Raw genomic sequence first — 8,000 nt, 5'->3', positions numbered from 1 at the left:
TCATAAAAGTAAAATATTATACTTAACCAAGGCTGGTTTTATTCACACCAAGCATGCATTGAAGCTGTTTTCTTTTCTTCGTTTTTCTGGGTAGTTCACTGGCATTTCTTTCTAAGTGGTACTCCTTTGTGTGGGTGGGTCAGAGTGTGATTACTTTTTCATCTGGTAAAGGAATTTGGTTGCTTTCAGCATTTGTCATTATCAACAGATTTGATTATATACACAGACACACTGGTGTTTTACATAATGTAAATCTAGTCAATTTGGTAAACATCTAGGATTATGATTTCTTATGCATGCCATGAGCATCTACAGCTTTTAGGAATGATGTTGCCTGAACTGTAAATTTTGTTTTAAAAATTCATTCACACAGGTGATTTCAAAGAATTGTGAATTCAGTGGCTATTCTCAGAAAGGTCACCATTGTACACTCTATGAGATAAGAATAAATAAATGATAATAGCAATAATCAACAGACTAGTATGTCACTCCTACATTGAAGAGGATATAGGCTGTCTCAATGGAAAGGTGTTCATAAATAATAATTTATTAATGACTATACAGATGGACAAAAGAAGAGGAGGATATCTTAGACTTAGAGGATTGTGATTATAGTGTTGCCTCAGAGAAAGACATTAATATTTCTACTTAAAAATTATTGGACATTCAAAAAATAACAAATTGTGTCCCACAAAACTAATATTCAATTGAAACAGTATCTGAGAAGCCTGATTTCAGTTTTTGTAGAGAAAAACCCCAAAGGATTAAGGCAAATGTGCAGCTATAATATATCGGGGACCTGATCTAGATCCCCAATCTCCAAATGAGTGTATGGTGAATGTTTAAATAGATGATATAAGTGACATGATTTTAGGGATCAAGGAGGATCAAAACCCTCTACAGAGTTTGGGGACTCTGGTGGCTAAGACAGGGAAAGTTTCTGGATTGCTCCTATTTATTTAAGGGGTTAGAGTGAAAAACACAGAAATTGAACAGATCTTGGAATAATTTAAGGACTTTGCAAGTAACGAATTATGTAAACAAGATAAGCAGCTTAGGAAAAGATCTCCATGTTTCATTTCACTACAGAGGTGAAGTGCCCACAGCTACAGTCTTAATTTAGTTAATTGGAGCTGAAGTCAGGTAGATATCTTGTCTTGTTCCAGCCCTGCAACAACCCTGCACTGTGTGTTCAATTTCCAGTTTCAAAGGCTTCCAACAATAATAGTCAAAAATTTTCCATGATTCTGAGGCAAATCTCTTCTTATAGAGTTACCTAACCTATCTTGTATAACAACTATGACACCTCAACATTTACCAGCTGTAAGTGAGGAAGAAGTTCCACACCGAAGCCCACTATATGTAAGGAAAATCTACACATAGAAATTAAAATATATTCTTCATTAAAGTTTTTAATATGTGCCAAAACTAATGTTTATGATTCTAAATTGCAATGCCCTGAAAGATTTATTAAATATGGGCTTATATTCTTGAACATGTAATTCTGATTTGACAATTTAGAGATACAGAAATGGCCATATCCATACATTTAAAATTGGAAAATAGATTTAGGTATAAAATCACTGACCAAAAACAACTAGCAAACAGAAAACCATTTTTTAATTTTTATTTGTTTGGTACCAGGGATCAGACTCATAACCTTGCACTTGCCAGGAAGGCACTTATGCCACTGAATTACATCCTTGTCCAAAAAAACCAGAAAAGAACCCCAGTTAAATATATCCTCTAAAGATTTAAATAACTTGAATGAACCTGGTTTATAAAGTCTAATGACATTACAAGAGTACAATTATTTTCACAATAAAGAAAAATAATAATTTGATTTATGTAGGGAAACATAAATTTTTAAAGAATAAAAAATAATGCTTCTTGTGGAATTCCTTGATTAATTTTAAAATTTAAAATTCACATTGATTGGAATAGAATAATTTTATTACACTATTATAATTTTTAAAATATAGAATCAATGGTTATATCTGTTCATAAAAATAGTACTTCAAAATGCTATATTTGAAATATAAAGCAGTTCAAAATTGGTCACTTGGCTGTAAAGCACATTTTATTCATCTATAGTTAGAGTTATTCAAGAATCCAGGATCCACTATGACTACCTATATGGTAGATATTTCTACCTACATGGTAGAAAAAACAAACCATTGAAAGTCACAGAGTAAAAAAGATTAACTTTATTTACTTGTCTTTTATCTTTTCCTTCATTGAAAAATTTTTTATTCATTTTGGAATTTTGTGCTTTTCCTTACAGCTAGAAATGTTGCTTTCATATATAACCTGCCTTTATCAGTGAAATATGGATGAATTTCTACTTCACTCTTTATAATTCAGCAAGGATTAATTTATTACATAATCTGCATCTCCCTCATGTTATGGCAGGAATTATAAAAGAAAGAAAAATACTCTTATTGTGACATTAGTAACCAATCTCTCTCTCTCTTTCTATCTCTCTCCTTCTTATTGACATGGGCCTAAAGTTACATTCACTTACAGGAACCATATGGGTTTGTTGTGAAGCTCTAGAAGGCCGCCTTCATGTGCTTATTCTCAGGCTGTAGATCATAGGGTTCAGCATAGGGATCACCAGGGAGTAGAACACAGAAGCCAGTTTATCAGTGTCCGGAAAGTGCTTGGTCCCAGGCTGTAAATGCATGAAGAGCACTGTCCCAAAGAAAATTGTGACTGCTGTCATATGTGAGCTTCAGATGGAAAAGTCTTTCTTTCTCCCTTCTGATGACTGTATCCTTAGAATACACAGGACAATTTTTGAAATAGGAAATTACAACTATTGTCCTGGAAAAAAATAAATTTCCCCTGAAGACAGAAAGACAAGTATTTGAATAACATGAGTATCAGAACAGGACAATGTTACCAGGAGCATGACATCACAGTAAAACTGATTGATGATACAAGGGTAATTTGAATCAATGAGCTAAGGTTCTTTTGAAGGCATCTTTTACTTCTTGGTGGCACAGGCTGTAGATCAATGGGTTCAGCATTGAGATCACCAAGGTATAAAACACGAGGCCATTTTATCAACATCAAAAGCGTGGCTGTATTTGGGCTGCAGGTAAATGAACAGCAATGTGCTGTAGAACACCGCCACCACGGTCAGATGGGAATTGCAGGTGGAGAAGGCTTTGTACCTCCCCTCAGTCAAGTTCATCCTGACAATGGCCACAAGAATAAACATGTGAGATATGAGAACACAAGGCATGAGGACAGCAAGTTACAGCCAGAGAAGATCAAGATTATCAGCTCTAATTCATGCATATCAGAGCAGAACATAGTCATCAGAGGGAAACAGTCACAGTAAAAACACCTGATGATGTTAGAGACACAGAAGGGCAACATAAACAATTTCACTGTGAACAACATTGACACAAAAGTGCTACAGAGGTAGGGAACAATAACCAAGCCCCAACACACCATGTCTGCCATGATAACCATGTACCTGAGAGGCTTCCAAATGGCTACATAGCGATCATAGGCAATTGTTGAGGATATGAACAATTCAGCAATGATGAAACTCTCAATCATTGCCAGATGGGTGGCACAACCACTATAGGAAATGATATTTTTGTGTACTCCAAAATTTACCATCATCTTTGGGCTGATGACAGTCGAGTTACCAAGTTCAATTATTGATCAATGTCTAAGGAAAAAATACATGGGGCTGTATATCTTAGAGTCCAAATGGGTCAGCCTGACCATGTTCAGGTTGCCCATCACTGTGACCAAGAATATAATAAGAAAGATTGCAAAAAGTGGCCCCCAGAGGCTAGGGTTTTCAGTGACCCGCATGATAATAAATTCACTAATATGAGTCACTGCAGTATGATTGAGTTTTTCTATATAATTCATCTTGGTAATCTATATAAGGATAAAATCAACACCAATTATATTTGAAATCTAAGAGAATTTGTGGTATGGTATATATGACCTATGGTTATCTTTGTATCAGATACTAAGTAGACTGTTAGGCTTCCCACCAGGCCAAAATTACATTAAGATATGCTCACATTCAATGAAACTTTAAATGGAAAGATATTTCAAAGTGGTTGTTCTCATGCAGATACTAATACATGCTTCTTTAAATCCCAGGTCATTTTACTACATCAATACAACTGTATTTATTATTTTAGCTTTTTAAATTTCTCATGTAATTTGTACAACAGACATCTGCATCTAAGCAATGGACTTTACCTTACTGTCAGTCTTCAAATGCATTTAAAGAAGCAAGAGTAGAAAGGCATTGAAAACCTCTGTTGAATATGTCCTTCCATGCATCTCTGCTTATTTATTGATCATAAAACCCAATACTCTAATATGAGCATATGAATGCTGTTAGTATCTCCATCTGCTTTTGCCACATCGGTCCATCTTTCATGATGAATCACTACATCTAACAACCTCACATAAACCCTGATACAGAAAAAGAGTGGACCGAATAGGGTGGTTATGAATCTTTTACCCTCCATGGATAATAATGAGAAAAAATCACCTCAGAAGAAGAATGCAAATGAGTTTCAACAACTAAAGTGTGCACATTTTTTGCATGCCAATTTTCTAAGCATTTTACAAATATTAATATGACCCACACAATACACTAGGAAGAAACTAGTAATAGCCCCCCATTGAAAAGCAAGGAAACTGACTCGGGGAACTGAGTAACTTAACAAACTTCACTTAGACTTACTGGTGAAGGGAGGATTCAAATAGTGCCATTTTACCTCAGAGTTCTAATCCCAACCTGAATGTGGTGACTCAGGCCAGAAATCCCAGCACTTTGGCAACTGAGGCCAGAGAACTGCAAGGTTGCACTCAGCATGGGTAACTTAGCCACTTAGCAAGCACCTGTCTCATAAATAAATGAATAAGTAAATTTTAGAAGACATAAATGAATAATAGTCTAGAGATGTAGCACAGTCTACGAGGCCACCTCTCCATGAAGGAGACTCTGAGGAGATGGGAAACAGAAATAGAATAGAAGAAACACCAGAAGAATAGTGACAAAATCCTGGTTAAAACAGATGCCTGAAGCAATGAGCTGATGTAAATAATGGATGACTAGAAACTAAGCTGCTGTGACTGCAGGAAGCATTGGAAAGTGAACAGCAGGCTCATTCTGACTTGTCATCCTTTGCAGGGCAAGATCATGTTTTCCAAAGAAAAAGGTAATTTTGCACATTTGAAGGCCATCTCAGATCACTGGTTATAATGCATTGTAAACTACATTGTCTTAGAAACTGTTAAAGATAAATGTATCTATTTGCCTCACTGGAGTTCTGCTTTAGACTCCTCCAGTTCTAATTATGACAGGTTGTTAAAGAGCTGATTCATATTTTCTTTTTCATCTTCAAGACTCATTCTGTTGAAGATTACATGCAATTTGTGGATAAACAAATTGCACATAATTACCTGAGGGAGAGTGGTTTGCTTATCTGTTAATTAACCTCCAATTAGTCCATTGGGAAAGTAACTTAATGGAATAAAACGATCACGCAATATCACTAAACAACAGAAGCCACAAATAAGCCTTTGTGACCGTTCAATTACACAATGTCCTGGAATTATTAAACAGAGACTGTTTTTACAATGTATGAATAAATGCATGATTGAATTCCAAGAAATATGTCACACAACATTGAATGATGCAATTCATTTATCAAGAATGGTTTTAGATATAAGACCATAATTTAATGTTCTATAATGTCCTAGGAGATGTATAGGTTTTGAAAAAAATCAGTGTCCACTATTCCCGTATATGTATATGTTTTATGTTTACTCTGGAGCTATTTTAAGAATTTGTCTTTTTCACCAATATTCAGAAATTCAAGGAAGTATATTTGCCGTTATGTTATCAGAAATGATAGGATTTAATTCTTTTTCATGGTTAAATAATGCCATACCATGTATACATATCATGTGTGTGGAACACTCAAATTGTGTCGCTTTTTGGCTATTGTGAAAACTACTGCAATAAATATAGGTGGCCAAATGTCTCTTTGATATATTTCTTTCTTTTTTTTTTTTTTTTTTTTTTTTTTTTTTTTTTTTTTTGGTATATGCCACAAAACGGGAAAACTGACTCCCGTAGTAAGTAGTTATATTTTCACTTTAGTTTTAGAAGCTCTGTGCTATTCTCTGTACTGACCATACTAATTTACATTTCCACCAATAGTAAGAGTTGCCTTTACCCCAAATCCTATTCCACATTGTTTGCATGTCTCTTAAACTTTTTAATAGTGCACACGCACAGTTCATGTTTGCACTCATGTTGGGGTGTAGCTGCATGAATTTAACATACCCTAATTCTTTTCCTTTCCTTTACCTCCCTCTGTCTCTATATTGTCTTCTTATTTTCCAAAAATCTATTCCCCTGTATCCTGTTGATTACTTTTTATCTTGTTCTTAAAAACTGTTTTATAGCTTTGGTTTATCATATAAGACAACTTTTGGGATTTTGTTTTCTTCTTATACTGAGGTGTGAGATGATGATTATAGTTCTAAACTTCATTTCCCTGATGGATAAATGTTGTGATCATTTTTGCATAATTTGTGGTCATTTGAATTTCACATTTTGTAAAACATCTATTCAGGTAAAACTCTCTTTACAGTTCTACAAATAATTTTTTATTAGATGAATAGTTCAGAATTTGTTTCCTATTTGGCATGGCTGTCTCTCTGTCATTCTGTTTCATGTGCTGTGTTGTGTGCTGTCAGTCTTATATAAAACCATTGGTCTATTTTCAATTTTGCTTCATGTACTTTTGGTGTTTTATCAAAATAAACAAGCATTGCTTGCTTTGGTAGCACATATACTAGAACTGGAATGATATAGAGAAGATTAGCATGGGCTCTGCACAAGGATGACATGCAAATTCATGATGCATTCCACATTTTTTAAGTTTTTCTTGGATCAATGGACAGAACTGTTTGCAGTCTCGCTGTTTGAAGTATGCTTTGTATGCTTAACTTTTGTAACTTAAAACAACTATTTCTAAGAGGACAATATGTAACATCAACTAGTGATTTCTTACTGTTTTTTAAAATTATGTATTATTTCTACTCTTTTTCTATTTTGCTTTTTCTCTTTAAATAAAATTTTAAAAACAAAACAAACAAACAAAAACATCACCAACATCTACAAGTATTTCCCCCAAATTTTACTTCAATAATTTGAAATCATACTTAGCTCTTTCATCTATTCTGGGTTACTTTTTGTCTAAGGTTTTAGGGATTAAGTGTCAAACTTCAGCATGTAAATACCCAGTTTTTCCAACACCATTTATTAAAGGTAGTGACTTGTTTCTTTATTTGTTCATTTGTTTGTTTGCTGCTTTGTTTAACACTCATTGTTTATACATTCAGTGGGTTATTTTTGGCTCCTCTATTCTCTTGTGTTCATTTTATTTTATACCAAAAACAGTCCATTTGATTGTTATGGAATTGTTAAATTCATGCAGCATGTAGCTACACCCTAACATGATTATTGGTATATTTTGAAGTGAAATAAGATTTTATCATTACCATTTGTCATTTTTTCTCAAGATTTTGACTAGGTGAGACCTTTGTACTTCCACATTAATTTTAGAATTGCTTTTCCAGTTAAGTGAAGAAGGCCACTGACATTTTGATTTGCATTGAGTAGAAGATATGGGTTGCTTTGGACTCTGTAAAGATATAAAAGAGATCTTTTTAAATAAATGAACATGGAAGGTCTTTTTCCTTGAGTCCTTTTCATTCTCCTCCATCAGAATTTTAAAATTTTCGCTGCAGACTTTTCGCACTTTCCGGAATAAATGTATTCCTAGATATTTTACTTTTTTCCATTTTTTTTGAAATTGTTTTCATGAGTTTTTTTCAGTAGGTTAATTATTGGTTGATACCAGTGCTACTGAGTTTTGTATTTTGATTACATATTTGCAACTTTGCTGAATTTATTTCCCAATTCTAACTTCTGA

General features: G+C 34.0%; 1 non-coding gene and 1 pseudogene across 1 annotated transcript; one reads left to right on the top strand and one right to left on the bottom strand.

The window, feature by feature from the left end:
- Nucleotides 1-2,918: 2,918 nt before the first annotated feature.
- LOC101787208 (olfactory receptor 8K1-like) lies at nt 2,919-3,897 on the bottom strand (annotated as a pseudogene).
- A 2,940-nt stretch (nt 3,898-6,837) lies between these two features.
- On the top strand, nt 6,838-6,940 carry LOC111755655 (U6 spliceosomal RNA). Its single transcript, XR_002790209.2, has one exon. It is a non-coding gene; the product is annotated as a U6 spliceosomal RNA (small nuclear RNA).
- The last annotated feature ends 1,060 nt before the right edge of the window (nt 6,941-8,000 follow it).

The sequence above is a fragment of the Cavia porcellus genome, unplaced genomic scaffold (assembly GCF_034190915.1).
Source record: "Cavia porcellus strain 051 isolate PalLab524CR breed Dunkin Hartley unplaced genomic scaffold, mCavPor4.1 scaffold_17, whole genome shotgun sequence".
NCBI classification, from domain to species: domain Eukaryota; kingdom Metazoa; phylum Chordata; class Mammalia; order Rodentia; family Caviidae; genus Cavia; species Cavia porcellus.
This window is presented reverse-complemented; position numbering and strand designations above follow the sequence as displayed.